Source organism: Poecilia reticulata, linkage group LG13 (genome assembly GCF_000633615.1).
Source record: "Poecilia reticulata strain Guanapo linkage group LG13, Guppy_female_1.0+MT, whole genome shotgun sequence".
NCBI lineage: Eukaryota > Metazoa > Chordata > Actinopteri > Cyprinodontiformes > Poeciliidae > Poecilia > Poecilia reticulata.
Window position 1 is genome coordinate 27,858,360 of NC_024343.1, and position 12,580 is coordinate 27,870,939.

Genomic DNA, 12,580 nt, shown 5'->3' on the forward strand with positions numbered 1-12,580 from the left:
TGTATTTTAACTGTGTCCTCACAACTCACCACATGACATGAATAACTTTCTTTTTTGTGGTTTCAGACCTTCAGTCATTTTCTAATAGGAAATGAAAAATGTACCTCTCAAAAGTTAATAAAACATTGTAAAAGCTGTATACAAGTATTAAAAGTAAAAGTACTTGCTGAATGCATTACCTAATCGCTAATATCATTAAGTGTGCCGATCGTATTTAATTTTAATACATCAGAAATGTGCCATTTTAATKAACACTACCACAGATTAAACATGTTCTTATTGTGTTTATTCTCTGTAACAGTTTAGACTTAGATATGTGATTCTATGGATCATAATTTCAGGGATGGAAATATCTTGTCTCCTGTCCTAACATAACGCAAGCTTCATTAGTGACATTTATTTAGAAAGAAATCCAACTGAAAGGGGATGTAAAGAAGGTAAGGGGAGGCAACCAAGGAGCCATGTAGCAGAGTTGTAGTCAAGACCACCGAGACCAAGACCAGGGCCCCGCGCTAAATGACACAATAAAATTAAGTTTACCTATCAAAATTGGTTCTCAGATTGATCTGAAAGATCCACATTCCCATAAAAACACCTAGATATTAAATACTTAGAGCTGAAATATATTTAACCAGTATCAATTAAAACTCACTTCATTCTGTTTTGCTTTCATCGCTGTGCTACAATCCGCAGAGGTCTCCTGCCATCCCTAGAAAAATAACGCCCTGGGCGGTTGTCCATATTGCACATGTCAGAAACCACAACTGAAACATTGCAATTAACGGTAAATATCGTTCAACTATGAACACTGTCCAWCGGCGCAACAAGTAACTAAGCAGAATGAGCACCGTGACTGTTCTCACCCTCCCTCCCACTGCGATGTTTGCCACCATGACAGGAGACGAAATCAATCAATGAGCAATGAGYATGCTCTGTGTTCATACGTTCAACTTTTACTTATTCAGCRATTAAATAAATGTGTGTAGTGCAGTGTACAYAAGAACAAAGAACGGCTCTAAGTGCTCAAAGTGAAGCTTCAGTCCCTAGGACTTAGTAAAGATCCGTCCAGAAGAATCGGATCGTTCCTGAATGTTAAATCACTATATTGCAGACTTTGGTCACAGCGTTGTCCCATATATGCGACACCTCAGTCAACATACAATAATTCAGCGCATGAGTGACAATGCTGATGCTGATGCTTTGTTAGCATCACGTCCACAGATCTTACCTTTCTTTAAGCTTTCCTTCCAAGTGACGCTAAAAGTTGGAGGAAGTCCCACCGTCTGTGAAAGCGAAGCGCTGCTGATTTTATATGTCGCCATATCTATGATTTATGCAGCGCTACTATTTTACTGACGATTAGACAGACATCTCCTGCCGCTCAGAGGAAACCACTGCGCATGTCTGGAGCTCCGCGTGCGAGTAAAGGTGGAGCCGATGGGTGACAACAGACACTAAGTCACGTTATTGGTTGGATTTTACGGCGCCACCTTAAATCCCTGAACTTCACATTTTAACGGAAAAAAAGAGCAACGCGACTTGGATGTAACTAGTAACGAGACAGTTTTGTAGAAATGTAAAGTAGAAAGTACAGATACTTACTGTAAAATGTAGTGGAGTAAAAGTAGAAAGTACCCATTATTAAATCTAATTAAGTAAAGTACAGATACCCGAAAACTGTACTTAAGTACAGTAACGAAGTACTTGTACTTGTACTTCCCAGTACTTGTACTTCGTTACTTCCCACCACTGCTGTTTTATCTATATTTGACATGTCAAGTTATTTATGCGCTTCTCAGTGGTCAGTGGCTTTACCGCATTCAAACATAGTTAGCAGTTGCTGAGTATGTTTATACTAGTATTTTTAGTTGATTTTTTTGTTTGTTTTGTTGTAAGGCCTCCTTGCCATTACCATAATCTTTAGCTCCCTGCATGGACCATCAATGGAGTTCATGTCAGGACTCCGACTTCCAGACTGGAAGTTCCAGTAATAAGAAACATCTTGTTAGGAAAATCCCACATTGAGAAATAATTGTCTCAGTCAAAATCACATTGGCTACAAGTTAGGTTACTGTTTATAAATGCTTTAAAAGCCACAAATATCTGTCTCAGTTATAAATATGACATAATACATGCTACCCATCCTTCCATTGGATATACCTAATTATAATGCAAGGTCATAGGGGGTGCTTAGTGCTATTCAATGAAGGGTAATTTGTGTTCATCATAAGTCAGAAAATGCATAAAATAAGTAGCTGCTCTGTCTGCTGTTAATGTTGGAGACTAAAAGAGAAGCACAGAGAAGGTTAAAAAAGGAACCATTTCACCACCAGCAGCAGCCTACAGAGGTGAAAAAAGGCAGGAATGATCCATGCTTTCCTGCCAAGTTCTGACCTGAATCCACCTACTCATCAGATCCCACTTCAAAACAAAACAAAAAAAATGTTACTGAACAATTTCTTTTTTTCCCGCTGTTGCTTTCTACACATCTTTCACAAGGTGCTAATAACTGTGACAAACTTTGCATGTTTATATTTCCCAAAAATATAATGTTTCAGTGCAGCATTATTTTGTAATCAGGCATGCTGCTAATGCTGAAAATGACACATGCATGAAATGACTTTGTAAAGTAAAGAAGAGTTCATAAAAATGTAGAGTTGGCTTCGATCTCTGGTCACAGTAACCTATGAATAGGAGAAAAGCAGCAAACATGATGCTAGCCTGGCCATTGCCTTTCAAAGCACTTAATCTTGATTCTCATCTCCTTTTGTTGCCATTTCTGAGATTTCTCCCATTCAGCTCAATATCTCCACTTCAAATTCAGCCAAAAAGGAAACGTTACCAACAATGGCATCAATTTCTTGTAGGCCTATATAGGGTTTTAGTTTGGCAATGACAGCAGAGGAAGTGAATGAAGCCATTGAGCAATTCAAGTTGGAGCAAAATAAATGCTTAATACATTTCGTTGCTGGCAAAGATGTCACTACCCTCGTCCCCACAGGTTTGTTAACAGCACATGTAATCTCAATAAACTTCAATGATCTGGCACCTTACATGTATCATAGACAAATGCTAAGAACCAAGTAAAATCACATCCAGTCTTTTAAAACTTCAACAGAAGGAAGTAGAACAAGGGGCTGGTTTTTACCAGGCTAAGCTGATACAGACTAGGTGCAAGAGTCGACAAACCAAAACAACTGCACATCTGACAAACATTATTTTGCACATGTGACTTATAATTCTTTAATTTTCTTGATTTCTAAAAAAAACTTGTAATATATCAAGCAGCTTGTGTGGATCAGAGGGACAAAGCCTTTGTAGTTTGCTAATATTTATGTGTTTTTCTCCTTCTCTTTTGACTTTGCCTGAGCCTAAAAAAATACTGAAAGCTCGTGAAAAAAAATTTCTCTACAAAATACGGAGCGACAAGGCTTCCTCTTGCAGGAAGGATGTTGAGTTATGTCTGGTGTATGTCATAAATGAGCCAAAGAAAGCCATGTCTGGGGATGAAATGCATCTGTTTATCACTTACACTCACACTCTCTCAACAAGTGAGGCTTTGGACACAAAAGAGGAAGCGCAACTTTAAGCATATCTGCTTATTATTATAACTAATACTGTGTTTAGAGACGGAGAGGCATGCTTAAGCCTGCAGCTGTGTTTGCTGACAAAAGTGAGCAAAAACGCTACAATGCCTCAGAGGTGTTCCATGAGTCGAATCTGTTTACATGAGAGAAATCTGTAAACCTGAAGCACTAACAGTGGTGTAGCATTTCATTGTCAGTCTCTGTTGCTCTGAAATGTGTCTTATCTGGTGTTTTGGCGTGGACACTTGTGTCACGGTGAAATCGTATTTCACTTGGGCGCTTAATCTTAAGTGAGTCACTTATTCTTTTCCTGCTAGTTCTGGTGACCTGATAGACAATCAAGAAACATCCTCTCTTATCAAACGATGCACTAAAGGACCCCTCATTTTGTCTATCTGGCAGCTCGCCTGCACACGTCGCCCTCTCAGCTGCTGTCATTACTGTTGATGAAATGTTGGCGCTGGCTATCAGCAGCAATCTCTATTCCCCTTTTGTCTCTGTTTTTGCTCCTGCTTTCGATTGTCCCGAGTTTCACTCAGGAAAAGCTCTACAGATGCGAGATGACCCAATGATCTCTGTCTGGCTACTGATGCTTGGAAAGCCGTTTTTCAATCAGAGCGCTCCGTTGCCTCTCCAACCCTTTTGTTTTCGTTTGCTTGGACACGACATGTGGATCTATTTTTATGCTGTATTTGCATTTTCGGTTAATATTTACGGCCTTACTGGTAACTTGCAGACAGTGAGAACCTTGAACATGAATCAACCGTTAAGGAGAAGTGCTGTCTGTTCTTGATGGGGAGCAGCTCTTCCTGTTAATAACAAAGCACTTCGGCGCTGCTTGGGAGTCTCTTTGCAACTATAAATACGAGAGCCGTCATTGTTATGATTATTTCTAGCGCGTTGCAGAGACCCTCCATTGTGTGTGCTCGCCACTGTTTTGATGCTCTGTGTCACACAATAGAAATTGGCGTGGCCAAGAGGGTTTTGGTGTGGTGGAACAATTTACTAGTGGCTAAAAGACCATGAACGTTTAAATTTGGATATGGGTGATTATATGAAGTGGGATGCAGTTAGGCTTGTTTAAAACTCGATTATTTTTAGAGTAAAAGTTTGTATGGTCCTGATGAGCAGTGCAACCTTTAGTTCTGCCACCATGTCTCTGTGTCATCCTTCCTTATTTAGATAATTGTAGAACCACTATGCGCAAGGACCATAGACAGAATGGCAAGCCTGAGGAAAAAAAAGACAATTACAGACAATATAAAGCAATGTGAGCACATATCACGTTTTTATGTTGGCTTATAGAATATCTAAAGCTGCTAGAAACGTCTGAGAATGTCATATACATACAGTATATTTCCATAGAGGTTTTTTAGCTTAAAGAAGTACATAATCATGGATTGAATTGTCAATTCAAAGTTCAGTCTGACTGACTGAGTTATTTTGTGAAGAGGAATCTGTGAAAATGTGGAAAGCTGTTAAAGACATGCCACAAAAGGTCTGCAGCTGTAATTAGAGAAGATTGGTTCTACAAAGTACTGATTGAAGGAGGCTGAATATAGAGGCACGCATGTGACCATTTCTGAAAATCATTTACCTTTAACTTCACAAAGCCACACCATGGTTTTTGTCAGTTTGTCACATTATATCCTAATAAAATACATTAACATTTTGAGGTTGAAATTGGGAAAAAGATAAAGAAAGCCACTTTATTTTTGGACATTTACTTGTTCTGAGTCATACGTTTTATTACAGATACAGTACATTTAGCTAGAAGGAACCTGCCACTTAGCCAAAGAACAAAATGGAGAACGGACACAGCTGAGAAAATAAGGGATTTGAAAAAAAATACACAGACTCGTTTAATTCAAAGGCATATTTATTTTCGTATCGCAGGGATGCAGAAGCAAACACACTCAACTGGTAATCTTCTGCAAGCCTCTCCAGGATGGACACACCTTAACAGGTACAGCAACAGCAAACAGCACAGTGGGAGGCAAAGTTGGCAATGAATTAGAATATTACTAAAAAGTTCATTTATTCCAGTAACTGACAATGTGAAACAATACAGGTTGTTGTTTTTAAAATATACTTTTAATCTAATAAACATGCCTTATTGGGATGTTTGTGTATGACTGCGCATTACCTAGAGATAGCAAAGTCAATAGAGACTCAGCAGGGCTTAACTGTGAGAACTGAGTGTAGAAAAAAATCCCAACACTTGACTTGCAATGAAGCGTTTTGTTGATGTCTATTCAGTTATTTAGTAATGTTATATTAAGGCCTCATTGCCCACATATATTAAATTGACTGAGCTATTCATGTGGGACCGCAAATGTAATGCTCCTTTTTTCAACATAGGTAGTGAAAATTATTTTCTCTACATGAAAATTATTTGTCTTTTTTTCTGCAGATGCAGAAAAATAATTAAACCTGCAGCATAATGCTGCCACCACCATGCTTGACAGTTGGTATATTGGAAAGCCTCGCCTTGACTCCTCCACACATACATGTTCTAATTATTGTCCAAAAGCTAAATCTTTGTCTCATCTAACCAAACGCTTTGCAGAAAACATTTGGATTCTCCAGCTGCAAATTTTTTGTCAAGCTTGAAAGCATACATTTTGGAGTGTGGATTCCTCTCTTCCTCTGTTTTCAGTATTGACACTGACACTTGTACTTTGACAACTGCTGGATTGCTTAAACAGTGTGGGTCAGATGGTTGAAACTTGTTGAAAGTATGAAGTACCATTAAGGATATGACCCCAAAAAGACACCAAAACTGGTTTTAAAAAGGACAATGCCTTCCCAAAACACAGATGTCTTCCCCAGCTTTTTGAAATGTGTGCAAAGGTCAGGTCCATGCCAGGAAATCAACCAATTTAAATAGCTTCTGACTGGATAGTGGTTAATTATCCAGCCGGAATTATAGCGGAAGGTTGTTGATAGCTATAAAAGGTTGTGGTTTCTTTGTGAAACTTTTTTTTTTCAAATATATATGGATGCATGTGGTACGTTAGAGCTGTTTTCATCCAAAAAAATCAAAATAAACTTAAACTTGTGCCCTCACTTCTATTTTTTTCTTTAAAACAAAAACATTGAGGCTCTTTGCTGAATTATCCGCCTACTCTGAAAACTGCACCACTGAAATGCACAAGTGTGTGTAAAGGTCTCATCTCTATCTTGTATTTAGTGCAGCATCCAATATAGCAGCTTGATATGATAGTGTTAAATCCTGTCTGTGCTTACGTGTTGTCTCATTTCCTGTTTCACTGAAATACAACTTACGTTCTATGAAATCGGTTTGTGACCTGAGAGGTCCTGTAGGGTAAAGCCGTCTAATATAGTTGACGTCACTGTACATGTTTTTTTTGGGGGGGGGGAGGTTTGTTTTTTTCCCCATCTCTTGTCAGTGCTTTGCTCAGACATAATGCTGCTTCCTATTTATTTATTTATTTCAAGAAAAAAAAAAAAAAAAAGCAATTGTCCAGAATAGGGTTATTTAAATTCCAGAGAGTAATGCGGCTCCTAATTTAGTTTTCCTTCCAGACCCACAGCTAACCGCCGAGGCACCACAAAATGAATTTAATGAGTCAGTGTGTTGTCACAACATAACGGCTGATACAAGCCAGGCTGCTGCATTAAACCCGACAACAAGCAAGGATCAGTGTGTGGTCAGTAGTAAACAAATGCATTAGTCCTGCCTCTTCCTCTGCTCATGTCACTGTAGTGCTGTTTAACTGGTTCCAAGACCAATAAAAACAAATTTTAGACAGCAGTATAACACTGCTCCTGATTCTTTCTCACACAAAGCTGATATTATTATTAAAACTTATAATCTCCTTTAGCATCGACAGGAAAGCTGGTCAGACGATGGGAAGATTAATGAGACTAAAAACACGGGAATCCTTGAAATAAAAATCTGTTAGAAACTCCACAAAACTTGAGAATGGTACAGAGATTCACCTTCAAGCAGGACAAAAACTCTGAACATGTAGCTCAAAATATATCCATTTGTTAGAACGGCCTGGTCAGAACCCAGACTAGATTTTAGTATTAGTTCTAGAAACTTCCTGTTAGAATTGTTTTCCCCATCCAGTTTGACTGAACTTAAATTGTCATGCAAAAAAAGAAAGGCGGAAAAATGAAGTCGCTAAATGTGCAACATTTCACAGTATTTTCCTTGGGGGTTGTTGAAAATACATAATTCTGTGTTTTCCTCCTATCTCTTTTAGCTAGTTGCAAAGCTAAAGCTACAAGAAATGACATGTTAGGAAACGCCTTCAAAGCTACATGGTGGATGTGACGCCCTCTTTAGGGCGAAGCTTAGAGGCTAACAAAGGAAGTTACCAACTGTTGCTTGATGCCATTTTGTCCTGCTAACTCCTAAAGGTAGCAAGGGGAGTGGAGCAGATGTATTTTGGTATTTATAAACAGAATTTGTGGTGTGCTGTGGTGGTGCAGGGGTTGAGCGCAGCCCACGTGTGGAGGTCTTAGTCCTTTGACACGGCTGTCGCTGGTTTGATTCCCAGCCTGGTGATATTGCCGCATGTCTTCCCCCTCTCTCAGTGCCTGGTTGGCTGTCAAATGAAGGCCACTAGAGCCAAGAAAACCTTCAATAAAATAGAATTTATTAATTCAACTTACTGACTCTTCTTCAATCTCACACATCAAGAACTTAGCATGGAGAATGGATAAATTATCCACAGGGTACCAGAATAAAAGAGGCAAAAAACAATGACATATTTGTTCTTCTTCACAATTATCCTCCACTTTGTGTTAGCCTCACCTAAAATCCCTATAAATATTGTTGTTTGTGGTTCTGACATTAAAATACAAGCCGAAACATAAGGCAGTATGATCATCTTTTCAAGGCACAGAGTGTGCTCGAAAGAGCAGACAAGAACTGAAGAAAAATGTTATCTACTTTGCTTTGGCACACTTTTAATCACATATTTTTCATATTTTCACTGTGGACAGCTGGATATAAAACAGGCCCCTGTCTCTGAAACATAAAGTTCTCAAGAACAACTTCATAAACTAGGCAGGAGGTTCAAAACCTCTCCCCTAATGTGATATCCTTGTAAAATACCCGTACAGGATGTCCATTATGTATTTTTGTGACACTCTGATTTCAGGCTCTGGCTCTGCTTGAATTCTTTTGGCTTTATCTGTCTGTTCCATGGGGGCTAATTGTGGGGTTTGTTTTGGAGCTGTGCTGATAACCTCAGGGCTATCGATGAACTGTGTCCTTCCCACCTTGAGGCCAAAATGTTAGGGGGTTGCCTTTCCAGGATCCTGGTTCAAAAGGACATGGAGTCTTGAGCCAATCGTCTGTTGAGCACCTCTTTCTCCCTCTTCAACAGGAACTTAAAATGCTAAATGACGTGATCATATCTCAAAGAAAAAAAAATGTGATTCTCGGGGAAATGTCGGCTGAGAAGGTGTTGTCAACTATTTTTGTGTGCAACATGTAGGAGACTTGATTCTGCCAGGGAAGAGAGGGAAAGTGTTGAGAGCTCTTACGAGACTCTGTGGACATTCCTAATGGAGGACAGGCTGACCCAAAGGCTTTTATGGCTGTGCTGTGGAGGGTGACTTGGGTATTTTCTTAAGTGTGTGCTGTAGGATTATAAGGGTTGCTAGGAGAAACTGCTCTAAAACAAGAAGGTTGAACAGAAGCTTTAATTATATAGTCCTCACCAGAGGTTTCAAAACAAAATTTACTGTTTCTGCATTATTGGATCTTCTTTGCAGATGTTCCTATGGTAACATGAGGTGGAGTATCTCACAGGCTAGAACTTTCTTAATCAAGAAAAAAATTAATGTTTATGCAGACTTCATTTTCAAAAGCGTCAAAAAAGAAAAAAGAAATCAAGATGTCTGAAATTTGACCTGGCATACAAGTTAAAATCCTGACCGGTGTTGACTCATTCTTAATTCATTAATGTTTGGAGTTTGTCTGAATTTGAGGATTGACCAGGCTTCTCAGCCAGACCTTCAATCTTTTTGTCCCTGAGATACATTTGTATTATGAATGGATGCTTCATCGTGCTAGAAAAAAACATTGTCTATCATCAAATCACTGGATTGCTGGGAATTATAAGTTATTTTATTCATAACACATAAACACTAGACATTTTTATTTATTTATTTTTTAATCCTTCACTGCTGGCATGACTCGTGGGAGTGTTGATCTTTTTTATTTTTTTCCAGACGTTCCAGCAGTTTGAAAGAGCTTAACTGGAGAAAATACCTGAACCCCAGTCCTCTGCAGTCCAGAGCACTTCTGTAAGAAATTATTTTCGTACAGAAAAGTGGCTTTCTACACTTTCTTTACAGTAGTTAAACATAATTATTGTCTGATGGGGCTAAAATAATGCAAAAATACATTTTTGTACGCTAATGATATTTTTCAATCAAATTGCGACCATAAAAACTCAACCTGCAAAGTTAGGAAAAATCTAAATTTCTCAGTCTTAAAACTTTCACCATACACTGAAATAGTCATATTTTTAGTTATGACTGTGCCAATTTTAAAAAGCCAACGTAAAAAATTTACAGTTTAATTTTACACTATTATCTCTTTTTTTTTTAGGAGAATAAAAAATGAGAACTGAATGTAATTTTAATGTGGCTGTTTTCTAGGGTTGCTATAATACTGTGGAACTACAAACCTCTCATTTCTCTCATGAAATGTCAGTTTCACTTGTGGTCTGTTCTGTCTGATTAAGCTACTGGAAAGGATTAGTGTCTTCACATCGGCCGCTCAGTCCCACTCTTAACCCTCTGAAGGAGGAGTTCACAGCATCAAAAAGCCTAACTTGTATCATCAAGCTGAACACACCCAGTTCTATTTTTTTATGCTTCTTTAAAAGCCTCTGTGAAACCAGGCTGAGTCAGACTCAAACAGTCATTGCCGAGAGAAAAAGATTAGACGTGCTATTATATAGTGTGTTACACAGAGGCAGTATATTCATGATATAAAAAAAAACAGTAGTAGTTTGTGTTATTATACTAACGCAACATTTTCTTGATTTAAGATCACTTCTAAAGTGAAAACTAAGTGTGTTGAAAAAAACAACCTCTAGCCCAGCAGGTTCCCACAGGGGTTGGCATTAGGTCCACTGCAATTTTCTCTGTACTTGACCGTTAAAGGCACCCTTAAATACATTTTTTAGTCACTTGGGGCTTCCTTTCCTTTCTTTTTCCATGCTTTATTGCTGTGTGAGCCTTGTTTCTGGCACAGCTTGAGTTGAACAGTCGATGGGTGTGGAATGTCCTACGCATGCACAGGTTTGGTGATGTGGTGATGATTTTAGGGGTGGGAGTGGCCATCCCCCTTGGTTTGGTGCTGTTTCAGCAGGATGATGAGTTTCTGGTTGGTGGTCTGAGGTTCTGAGGCCAACTGTGGTCTTTGGGGCCTGGGATATGTTCGGTTGTGGACAGCTTCCTTTTAGGTCCTCTGGGGAGATTTCACCAGACAGAATTTCACTAATTTGGCATGTGTATTTATGTGAAATGCAGTCTGAATTTCATGAAATCAAACAGGCGTTGCATTTCTTATTCCCTGCATTAAATGCCATAACAAGACATGTGAAAAATAAAGATATAGCCCAAAAGTGTTTTGGACGCATGTGTGTATATGTGTGTATGAAGCACTATAAATATTTCCCAGCTTTATTCACTTTATTGACTTCAATTTGTTGATATAATGTCAATAAACCTCAAAAAAGTTGATTTTACATAACATCTCCTCCCCCTTTTATTGAACAAACTTGTTACTAACACCGTTAAGAGAGCACTGTGGAAGTGAAGAAATCATTCAGCAATATTTAGAGTGCAGAGACAATCCTAAATGTCTATATAATCTAATCTGGCTGTGCGAACTATAAAAACACTGTGTGCCAAAGTGTGTGTGGTGATTTTCAAATTCCTAGATAGTTGCGCAGATCGCTGTGTGAGAACTGCTTCTTCCCAATCCCTTTAACATACCCTGGCATGTTGGGACTTGCAGCTTTTGAGTTTAATGCGTAACAGTGATGCTGTCATCCCCTCTGTCTCAATACACACCATCTGAAAGTGAAGCAATCACAATATTTTCCCTCTTGTGTTTCAAATCAAAACACTCGGTTGCTCAAATGGTGCAAGCCCCATTATAAATCATCTTCTGTCAGTTATACGAAGCAGGAACTTCCTGACTCATGTGCTAAGACACAAGCAGGTCTCGGCAGACTGGATTCTTGGCTGAAGGTGAAGACTCATCGGGTTAACTAAGACAGAAACATTGAGGCGTTGTGCTAATGGCTGCTGCCAAATTAAGCTTCCTGGGTGTGACGCTGAGCTACATGTGGGGCCTCTCAAATGAATCTATTGAAGCCTTTGGACAAAATGCATGTATTTTCATAAACACCATGTTCTCCCAAATTAGGGAGTGTATTTTAAACATGCCAGACATAGTCCCTGTTTCATTCCTTAGATTTTGAGCAACAAAGAGCTAAACTGGTCACATAACTGCTCCAGAGGATTGATAAGAGATGCTTATGGTGGAGACAATGGGGAGTTACACAGATTACATGCGACTGTGTTGCTTCGTTATTTGGCAAAGCTATCTCGTCTCATTCTATCCTGCAGCTTGTTAATGGTCCCTGCATCTGGTTTTACATTGAGCCAGGATGTTGTTGTGTCAACACAGCAAGATTTCCCTTTTCTGCTTATTAACCACATCCTGATAGCTGAAGGCAGGTTTTGTGGTTTTATTGCATTATCTTTGCCAGGAAAACAAGCCTTGTATTGAATAATAGCCCCCCCCACCATCCCAACAACACAACAGAATGTGACTAACTGCTATAAAAGTCGACACTTTCTGCAAAATTGATGGAACAAAAGTATATGGCATGTTTATTGTAATTACAAGAGAACGGTGCAAATATCCAAATAGCCACTAGCCATGTCAGGGTAATAACAGCCATTTCCTGCCAAATTTTCTTTGT